Raw genomic sequence first — 10,159 nt, forward strand, 5'->3', positions numbered from 1 at the left:
CAGTTGTCACAAGAGGCAAGAGAAAGCTCCAATGACAGCCTTACCAGGAAGGACGGTGAGATCCTCAGAATCACATAGGCCTGCCTGACCATACTGTAAGCACACAACAAATACACCAACTACTAGAAAAGCATTTACCCTAGTGGATGCCCACATCTCATGCTAGCGTACCTGGACTCTGTTCCAGGCTTCAGCCCCTGACTCCAGCTACCTACAAATGTAGGACATGGGAGTCTGCATTAACAGCTCAAGTGACTGGGTTCCTACCACCCAGGTGGGAGACCTGGATTGCTCTTCTGGTGCCTGGTCTCAGCCCTGGTTCATTCCTGAATATTGAAGGTTTTGGGCAAGTGTACCAGTGAACAGTAGTATTCTCTCTCTTTATTTTTCAAATAAAAAAAAGAGAGAGAGTTCTTAAATTTAAACTGTGTTGTTTCAATGCCCTTGAAACTTTAGAGCTGAACTGTGTATTTCTCAGGGCAAAATAGTCGGGCACAAAACTGGAAGTATTTTAACAGAGAATTTATACAAGGGATTGATTAAATAAAGAACAGAAGAACATGAAAGCTAGGCATGAAGTGGTGAGGCTACTCCCACCCCATGAGAGCCACAGCAGGATGTCATTCATTCCTAAGTCCTGGGAAACCAGAGGAAGCAGTATTATCAGAACTCAGTCGCTGGAATGGTATAGTCGGAGCTAAAACCACACAGAGCTCTCAGATCTGGAATCATAAGAGAGGGAGTTAGGGCTTAGGTAACTGCTGCCTCCAGTGTCACCCCAGATAGGAGAGACATAAACATCCTGGCTTCTGGCCTCCTCTGCCAACACATCCTGCTGGCTTCACCACCCAGAGGTCAGCTGCCAACAATCTGCAGGTTGTACTACTTGCTGGTACGTTTGGGGACAGGGCTCCATAATGTGACAAAGATGGCTCAGACTTTGCTTGAGTATTTCACAATGTATTTTTACCTATCCTTCTCCAGTTACTCTCCAATGTTCAAACAGACAAACCTTTGGAGCACGCACATGCCACAAAGTGTCCCCAGCACAGGCAAGAATGACAGCTGACCACAAGAAGGTACAACGAAAATATTAGCCTAAGCTTTACTGCTCACCAAGTCTGTAAGACTTGGGAGGTTATCTAAATATCAGGTTACTCACCAGTTAGTTAAGAATTAACAAACATTCCCATTTTATTATGAAAAAGAAGATAAATTATATAAAGAGCTTAATACATATTCAAAACCCAGTATATAATAGCTATTATTATTCACTCAAATGTAAACACAAGTATTTATTTCTAGATATAATGAACCTATTTTTTCTGGTTCTCTATAAAAAATAGGATGGGGCCTGGCACGGTGGCGCAATGGTTAAGGTCCTCGCCTTGCACGCCTGGGATCCCATATGGGCACTGGTTCTAATCCCGGCAGCCCCACTTCCCAGCCAACTCCCTGCCTGTGGCCCGGGAAAGTAGTCAAGGACGGCCCAAAGCTTTGGGACCCTGCACCCGCGTGGGAGACCTGCAAGAGGCTCCTGGCTTCGGATCGGCATAGTATCGGCCCGTTGTGCTCACTTGGGTAGTGAATCATCGGGCGGAAGATCTTCCTCTCTGTCTCTCCTCTCTGTATATCTGCCTTTCCAATAAAAATAAAATTAAATAAATAAATTAAATTAAATAAAAAATAGGATGAAAATCTGGAGTCCTCAGATGTTTGTGAATTTTTTTGACAAATTTCTGTGTTTATAGAAATTAGTCCTAATAGTAGTAGTTCTTATTGTTATATGTGTACTGTGAGTAAAATCATGAGCAAATGACAAAATCCCTGTAATTGTATACTTGAGTCAATGACAACACATTATATCATATGAAAGAAAAAAAATACATTGAGGTTTTCTAAAGTGACCGAAAACCCTGTATTTACAGCAGCACAATCCGCAACAGCAGTGACATGGAAACAACCCAGATGCCCATTGAAAGAGAAATGCAAAGATATGGTACATCTAATCCATGGAATACTACACAATCAATAAAAAAGGGAATAAAATTCTAGCTTTTGAAAAAAAAAAAAACACAGATTCCAACTGAGGACCACTATGCTCAGAGAAATATCCAGTCTCAAAAAGACAAATACCATATGTGCTCTGTGATATAAGGCAACCTTCATGCAAAATACAAAATAGACAAGTATATGGGTAAACAAGTACATATATACAGTCTCATAGATGAACTATATAATAAAGGCTAATATATCAGGAAGGAGTGATATATTGCAATAGGCATCTCTACTCCTGAATAAAATGAGACTTCCAACGAAACAGATAAGTAGACTTTGACAACATGATACTAAATTTTCTACTTTTGTCTATGCCTACAATGCCAGATTCACATAAACAGCTGAATGTAAAACTTGTAACAATTATTGAAGGACTATACTACTATAATAATATGTGGGGAAATTGTGGTGGTAGGGGAAAATATGGAAAGAGAAAGGGGCCTGGCACAGTAACCTTGTGGCTGAAGTCCTCGCCTTACACACACTGGGATCCCATATAGGTGCTGATTCATGTTCCGGTGGCCCCTCTTCCCATCCAGATCCCTGCTTGAGGCCTGGGAAAGCAGTTGAGGATGGCCCAAAACTTTGAGACCCTTCACTCCCGTGGCAAACCAGGAAGACGCTCCAGGCTCCTGGCTCTGCATCAGCTCTACTCCAGCCACTTGGAGAGCGAATCATTGGATGGAAGATGTTGTTCTCTCTGTCTCTTCTTCACTCTATGTTTATCTGACTTTCCGATAAAAATAATCTTTTTTAAAAAGAAAGGGAAGGGAAAGGGAAATCCTTATGCCTACAAAACAGTATCATAGAAAATAATAGCAAATTTTTATACTTTTTAGCTCTGAAATTATTCCTACTATAGTTTCACTCAAAAGAAAGCATAACAATTTTTATAATTATCCAACATTAGACACAAATCAATCTTTCGGTTTCATATCATTAAAGATAACCCACATCAGAGTAAATGGGATTTGCCAAGAGAATTCTTGCACTAAGTAAGAGAATTACATCAGCCTCCCCGCCCCCTTGATAAATACGTTAGACTTAAAAGCTCCTTAAGACCTGCCTTACTGACCATCATATTCCCAACTGCTGGTACAGGACCTGACATTCAGCAGGAACTTAGTAACCACTTGCTGAATAAGTGACTGGTGGGCTTATAATTCTATTACCTCATTCATGAACCTCATTTATAGCACTTAGCTCACCGCATCACAGTTGTTTCATCCGTCTGTCACACACACTCATTTCTAACCTCCTTAAAGACCAGGCTGCATTTCTGATCTCTGCAGCAAGAACTGCAGACATCAAACAGCCAATACTAACTTTCAGAGGGAAGAAAATACGTGAATGGATGGATTACAGATGAATGGATACAAATGAATGGATTTTTTTGTCCACAATTTTGTTTTCTTTGAACATACCATCTGCACAGCTCTTGTCTGAGATCCACATTTTTTAAAAAGCCAGATGTAAGTCCCAAAGACCCATCAGTAAAATTATTAGAGGGAACGTAGGCCTCAAAAGAAAGCTGGTGCTGGAAACGGTTGCTCATATTTCAAAGGGACCTCTGTATCTAAAATCTACAGGGTTACAGCAGAAATCAATCATTTTCAAATCCCTTCCATAAGTGACAACATTCTGGAACAAATGAATGAATGTTACAGAAATTATAGTCTAAACTAATGTTCACCAAATTTTTCTATAAAAGGTCAGATAGAAATATTTTCAGCTTTGCAGGATACGTGGTCCCTAGTTAAACTACACAACCCTGCTCCAGTGTGAAAGAGACAAGAGACAGTGTGTCAACAAGTGGGTATATCTGTATCCCAATGAAACTTTATTTATGAACATGAGAATCAAAAGTTTGCTTAATTTTCTCATCATAAAACAGATCCGTCATTTTGTTTTCTTGAGTAAGTAAAGCCCCGGAAATTCTAGAGTAGTAACACAATACTGCATGTAATTGTAGTGATGGACTCACATCATTACATTGGTCATTTGTACAGAAAACAAAATATGATACAAAGAATGACACTTTATACAAACTTAATCTGAAAGAATTCCAGGAGCTGCCATACTGACTCAGCAAGCTAATACTCTGCCTGTAGCACTAAAATTGCATATAGGCATCTGTTTGAGTCCCAAATGTTCCACTCCTAATCCAGCTCCCTACTGATGCCCTGAGAAAGCAGCAGAGGATGTGCCAGAGCCTTTGATCCTGAAGCCAGGTGGGAGACTGGAAGAAGCTCCTGGAGCCAGATTCGAATAGCCCAGCACTAGCTGCTTGTAGCTGTAGTAGCAATTTGGGTAGTGAACCAGCAGATGGGATCAATCAATCTCTTTCTCCCTCCCTACTTCCCTCCTCCTCTTTTTTTTGCTCTCTCCCTCTACCCTTCTGTATCTCTGATTTTCATGTAAAATAAATAATTTTTTAAAATCAGAGTTCCAAACAATGTTGGAGAGAGAGCTCTATCTTCCATCCATGAGTTCACTCCCCAGATGGCAGCAATGATCAGGATCATCCCAGGCTGAAGCCAGGAGCCTGGAGCTTCTTCTGGGTTTCTCATGTCAGTGATGGGGACCCAAGCATTTGGATCATCTTCCACTGCTTTTCCCAGGCCATCAGCGAGGAGCTGGATCAGAAGTGGAGCCACTAGGATTTGAACCAGCACCCATACAGGACGCTTACATTGCAGCTGGCAGTTTCACCCACTACACTGCAATGCCAGCCCCTTTCTAAAATTTTAACAAATATTTTACACCAGTGTAAGATTTTAGTAGTGAAAACTTTGTGCTGGAGGCAAGGGCGTAGAATTCTGTGTGGCACTTGTTCAGTTATTTAATGAATTCAAAATTACACACTTAAAATCATGAGTTTAAGTAGTGTACACATGAAGGTCACTCTGGCAGCCAGTTAGGGAGAGCCAGTGCCAGCCCCAGAGAGCATGATGCTTAGTTGGGCTCCATAGTGATTGAGACAGCCTGGAATTGCTGCCAGGAACCCTGGCGACTGTGTTGGCAGAGGGCCCTTTAGCACCGTCTTCAGCTCCCCATTACCATCTTCAATATCAAGGCTCTGGCAGAAATGATCAGACAAGAGCAGCAGCCCTCAGATTGCTGATATAAAGCTGTGGGGCAATTTTCTACATCCATTGTGGAAGTCAAGCATACCACAAGGGAAGGAGAAACTGGGTCAGAAGGGAAGAAGAGCAGGGTGGGAAACAAGGAACAAAGCTCCAGCCCCTGCTCCACACGCCGTGCAGGTCGGGTGTGCGCTCATGCCTTTCGATCAAATGCTGACAACAGGTAGGAGATAAGTGAGGACGCACAGATACAGAGAAACACGCACACATTACTGGGCTGCATTCTCAGGAGGCTGACAAGAATTCAAGAGTGAAGTGGAAGTGGTTTCCTTAAGCCGGCCGGCATCTGCCAGGCACCACATATCAAGCATGGTTTGGGTACTTAATATATGCCTGTATTAAACAAAAAGGGAGAACTTTTTCTCTGTAATCCTGTTAAATGCAAGGAAAACAGATTTATTCTCTCTGAACAAAGAAATTCATTTACCTTCTCAGCTCCTTACAGGGTCAAAAATAAATACAAATCTAATTGGGAAATCCCATCTATCACACCAGAACAAGCTTCTAAGCCTGAGCTGTGCAAAATGGTAGCCACTGGTCACATGAGGCTATTGAATCAATAAAATATACTTTTTATATTGAGTTAATAAAACATATTTATACAGTATATTAGGTGATTAAACACTTTAATCTTAATTAACTTACATTTAATAACTAATACTCAATCCAGTTCCTGGGAAACATTTAAGCATGTTTGTAATAACTTGAATAAGTGAATCTTTTTCCCCTTTAAATTTTATAAAATGTAACACAGATCAGATATGTCCAGTGCAAATTTTACATCCCAGTTGAAATGTGCTAGAAGTGTAAACAGACATAGGAAATCAAATACTTAGTGTTCAAAAACTGTTGAATATTTACTAATAATTTATATATGGATTACATATTCCACCATCAGATTTTTAATGTATCAGGGTAAGACTGGTATAAGATAAATCTATAGTTAAATTAGTTTCCCTTTTTACTTGTATGATGTCACTACAAGACAATTTAGAGTTACATATGTGACTGGCACTGTATTTCTACTGGGTGACACTGCTCTAAAATGAGCACACTTCCAAGGTGGCCTCCAGCCTCCAGTCCTTCCCAATATTGTGTCTCATTTTCGCTCTGTGCTAGAAACTCCTTTCTCCAGTTGTTGGTTACATGGTAGTTTTCCACTGAGTGCCCCCTAGATACTTCTTGTATCCAATTTAAACTTCATTTCCCAAGAAAATTCAATAGCCACATCTTTGTGGACACCTCCCCCTGGCCCATATCTCTGGGATCTCACATTCGTTTCTTACCAATCCTGTCTATGTTCTAGAAAAATAGATGCTTCACCCATTCTGTTCTGCACACTCACATTCCTTTCCTCAAACCCCATCATTCCTCTTCTCTAGTCCACATCTTCTACTTCCTTCAAGGTCTGTATCAAAATCCACTCTTCCAGGAATATTTCCCATAACACAATTCTGTCCCCACCGCTTTCTCAAGATTTCAAAGGAATTGAACCTTCCACTCCTACCCCAGAATGTTGCCCCTGTCTGTGACTAGTGTGCCATGGGTCTTGCATAAGCTTTTCTGTCTCTGTGACTGTCTCTGTGACTTGTGCCCCAGCCACCGGCAAGTTCCAGCAAAGCAGCAGCCATGCCTGCTCAGTGTTTTATATCCTCAATACCACCTCTGCAGTGCTCCATAAATGTTTATGAATGAACTCTGGAGACTATAATAAACCCTAATGAAAGAGGCATACAGACAGAGAATAGGGTTTTCATGTGTTGATACTTCTTCCTACAGATTTGTTTCATGTGGTGTGAGACCACATCTAGAGTGTCACCTTTCATGTCATTTGTGGAAGCGACACACCTTCATCAAAGACTTCATTGGCCCAAAGCATTATAATAAAAGCACTTGGGCTTAAAAGCAGCCATTTTATACACATAGAGCTGTTAGCATTCCACCTAAAATATCACATGGCATTTGTCCAGTGAAACTTATGTGACACCGGGATTCCCTCAAAATCACTGATCTTCATTATTGGAATTTTTTTTAGTAGTTTACTTTTTAATAGAAGTATTGAGCAATTCAGATCTTAAAATGAAAAGACATTCCTCATAACCCCTACTTGTGCACACAGTTTTTAATTTATTTGTTCAAAGTAGAACTAGTGAGGCTCAACAACCTGCCAGGTTCTGTGGTAGAGCCAGAGGACTCAGCAAGGAGGAAAATCAATGAGATATCTGTTCCCATGGAACTCACAGCCAAGGGGAGAAAAAAGAAAACTGGGAACGGACACTTGTCATGACAGCTAAATCATTAGTTGACACGTTCTGATCCTCACAGGAGTATTTGACTCAAGTCCCAGCTGCTCTGCTTCCAATGCAGCTTTCTGCTAAAGTATACAAAGGAAGCAAATGATGACTTCAGTATTTAGGGCCCTGCATACCCATGTGGACTGACTAGGGTGGGAAGGGTCAAGGATTAGGGGAAAGTGGATAAGACCATTGTTTCCAAATTTTCTTTTTCTTCTTCCTGTATCTTGGGGAAGGGAAGAGGAAGGGAAGAGGAAGGGAAGCGGAAGAGGAAGGGGAAGGGCAAGAGAAGGGAAGGGAAGGGAAGGGAAGGGAAGGGAAGGGAAGGGAAGGGAAGGGAAGGGAAGGGAAGGGAAGGGAAGGGAAGGGAAGGGAAGGGAAGGGAAGGGAAGGGAAGGGAAGGGAAGGGAAGGGAAGGGTAGGGAAGGGAAGGGAAGGGAAGGGGAAGGGAAGGGGAGAAGCCACATGCAGCATTCCAACTGCCTTAGTACCCAGGGATGGGGGATGGCCAACAAATGTCATCCCAGGATACCCAACGTGGAACATGTTATGAGGGTACTGTTCAAGTGGTTTTGCTAGTTCTGAGATGCTGGCAGTCTTGCTGATCCAAGAATGAGGAAATCCTTCCAATGTCCATTGGCTGACATAGTCCAGCAGAGCATCCGTTCACCAATACTTGCTGTCAATGCTTGGCAGGCAGAGATGCCCAATTTGTTCTGCTTTCCATCCTCTGCTATGTTACCAAATATCCTCTGTAGGCCCCATTGGATAGTCATGTTCATCCATGTACATTTGGGCATGCCATCAACTGCTCCATCTAAGCCACTGAGGAAGCCCAGTTCTAACACATGCACTCCACACTCAGACCACAGATCCTGTGATTCTCCCCATGGTTGAAGTTCTAAGAACAACAGTTCAAAGAAATCTAATTTGATGTGTTCCCAGATATGACTCTTATGTGTGCTTACAAGTACGAGATCTTACTCAGTCCATCACCCATATCAGCCTATGCATACACTAGCAGTTTCTAGGTCAGTTCTACCTCCAGCCCCATCTCAGGTAAACCAATGGATTCTGTGGCCTAGACCAAACCTGGCCAACACACACTTGGCCCTCACACACACACCAGCGGGAACTGCAGCCTATCAGAGTGACCTTCTATTAACCCCCACCTGGCCACCTCAATCCTGGTTCCTGTGTAAGTTGGTAAGTGCAATAGACTGGTCCAGTCTGTCCAATATCCCATTCAGCTCTTGTATACATCAATGGGCACTGGAGTCTGACTCAACACAATCAACCCCACTATCAAGTCCACGCTCATGCTGATGGGTACCATTGCCTGTCTAGCCAGGCCCACCCTCAGTCTTGGTTCTCATGTTACCTGGTAGGAGCTGCAGCCCATAAGCGAACACCACCATTGTCCTACTAGGCCCACTCCCAGTCCTGCATCTTATACTCTCCAGGTGGTTCTGCAGTCTAGTTCCTGCACTTACCAACTGATGCTGTGGCAAATTCCAACCAGCCTGCAGTTACTCTGGCTCATGCATGCACCAGTAGAAACAGATGATTTATCCAGCCTGGATCTCCCCCTAACCCAGTCTACATACAGCCAACAGGTGTTGTGACTCTGCCCAGCCTAGTCTGTCCCTAGTCCCAGGTCTTACGCTTACCAGTAGGAGCAGGGGCCCAGCAAGAGAGTCCATGTTTTCCTTCCTATCAGGCTCACCTATCCACTTTGGGTCTTATGTGTGCTGGTAGATGCTACAGCCCAGTATGGCAGTCTGTCATGATCCACCTCACCTTGGCATTTGCTGGCAGGTGGGGTTACCTGACCCAGCCCAGCCTGCCCTGTTTCAACTCATGCTAGTGATTACTACAGCCTAGTCCAGCCCAGCCAGCCCCCAGTCCCAGCCCTAAAGTAAACTGGCTGGTGTTGTAGCCTGTTATAGCCTATCCTGCACGCTGTCGTAGTTCTCAGATCTGCCATGGGTGGTATGAACTGGCCCAGCCTGGCCTGCTCCCAAACCTGACCTACATGTATGCACGCAAGTACTATAACCTGACCTGGTCTGGGCTGCTTCCAGGTGTGGTTCTTGCACTCACCTGTAGGGACTGTGTCCCGACACAGGAGTGCCCCAAACTCCTCTATCAGGCCTCCTTCCAATGGCAGATCTCATGCACACCAATGGGTACTTGGCCCAGGTTTACTTTGTCCATCTCCTGTTCTGGCAAGAACAGTGGCCTTGCCCAACTGGCTGGCCTGTATCCATTCTGATTCTTACTATTGGATGCTTCTGCCAAGCCATATCTGGTCCATGCCCAGATCCAGCTCTGGTGTGGTTCAGAAACTGCCAAGAGCTAGCCCAACCAATAGGCAGCCCATCTCTGCCTGCTCACCCTGGTTCTCACAAGCACCAATAGGTGCTGGAGTTCAGTCCAGTCTGGCACACCCCAGACCCAGTCCACACCCATGCTGAGGGACACAGCAATCATGTCCAGCTCAGATTGCTACCCCGCATTCCAGCTCTCATGCTCACCAGTGGGAACTACAACCTAGCTGGGGCATCCAATTAGCTCCCCAACTAGGCCCGTTCCCAGTCACAGATCTTGCACATGCCGGTGATTGCTGATGCAATTCAGCATAGACCATTTCCCATCTTG

The sequence above is a fragment of the Ochotona curzoniae genome, unplaced genomic scaffold, assembly GCF_017591425.1.
Source record: "Ochotona curzoniae isolate NIBS_2020 unplaced genomic scaffold, NIBS_Ocur_1.0 contig_2723, whole genome shotgun sequence".
Taxonomy (NCBI): Eukaryota; Metazoa; Chordata; class Mammalia; order Lagomorpha; family Ochotonidae; genus Ochotona; species Ochotona curzoniae.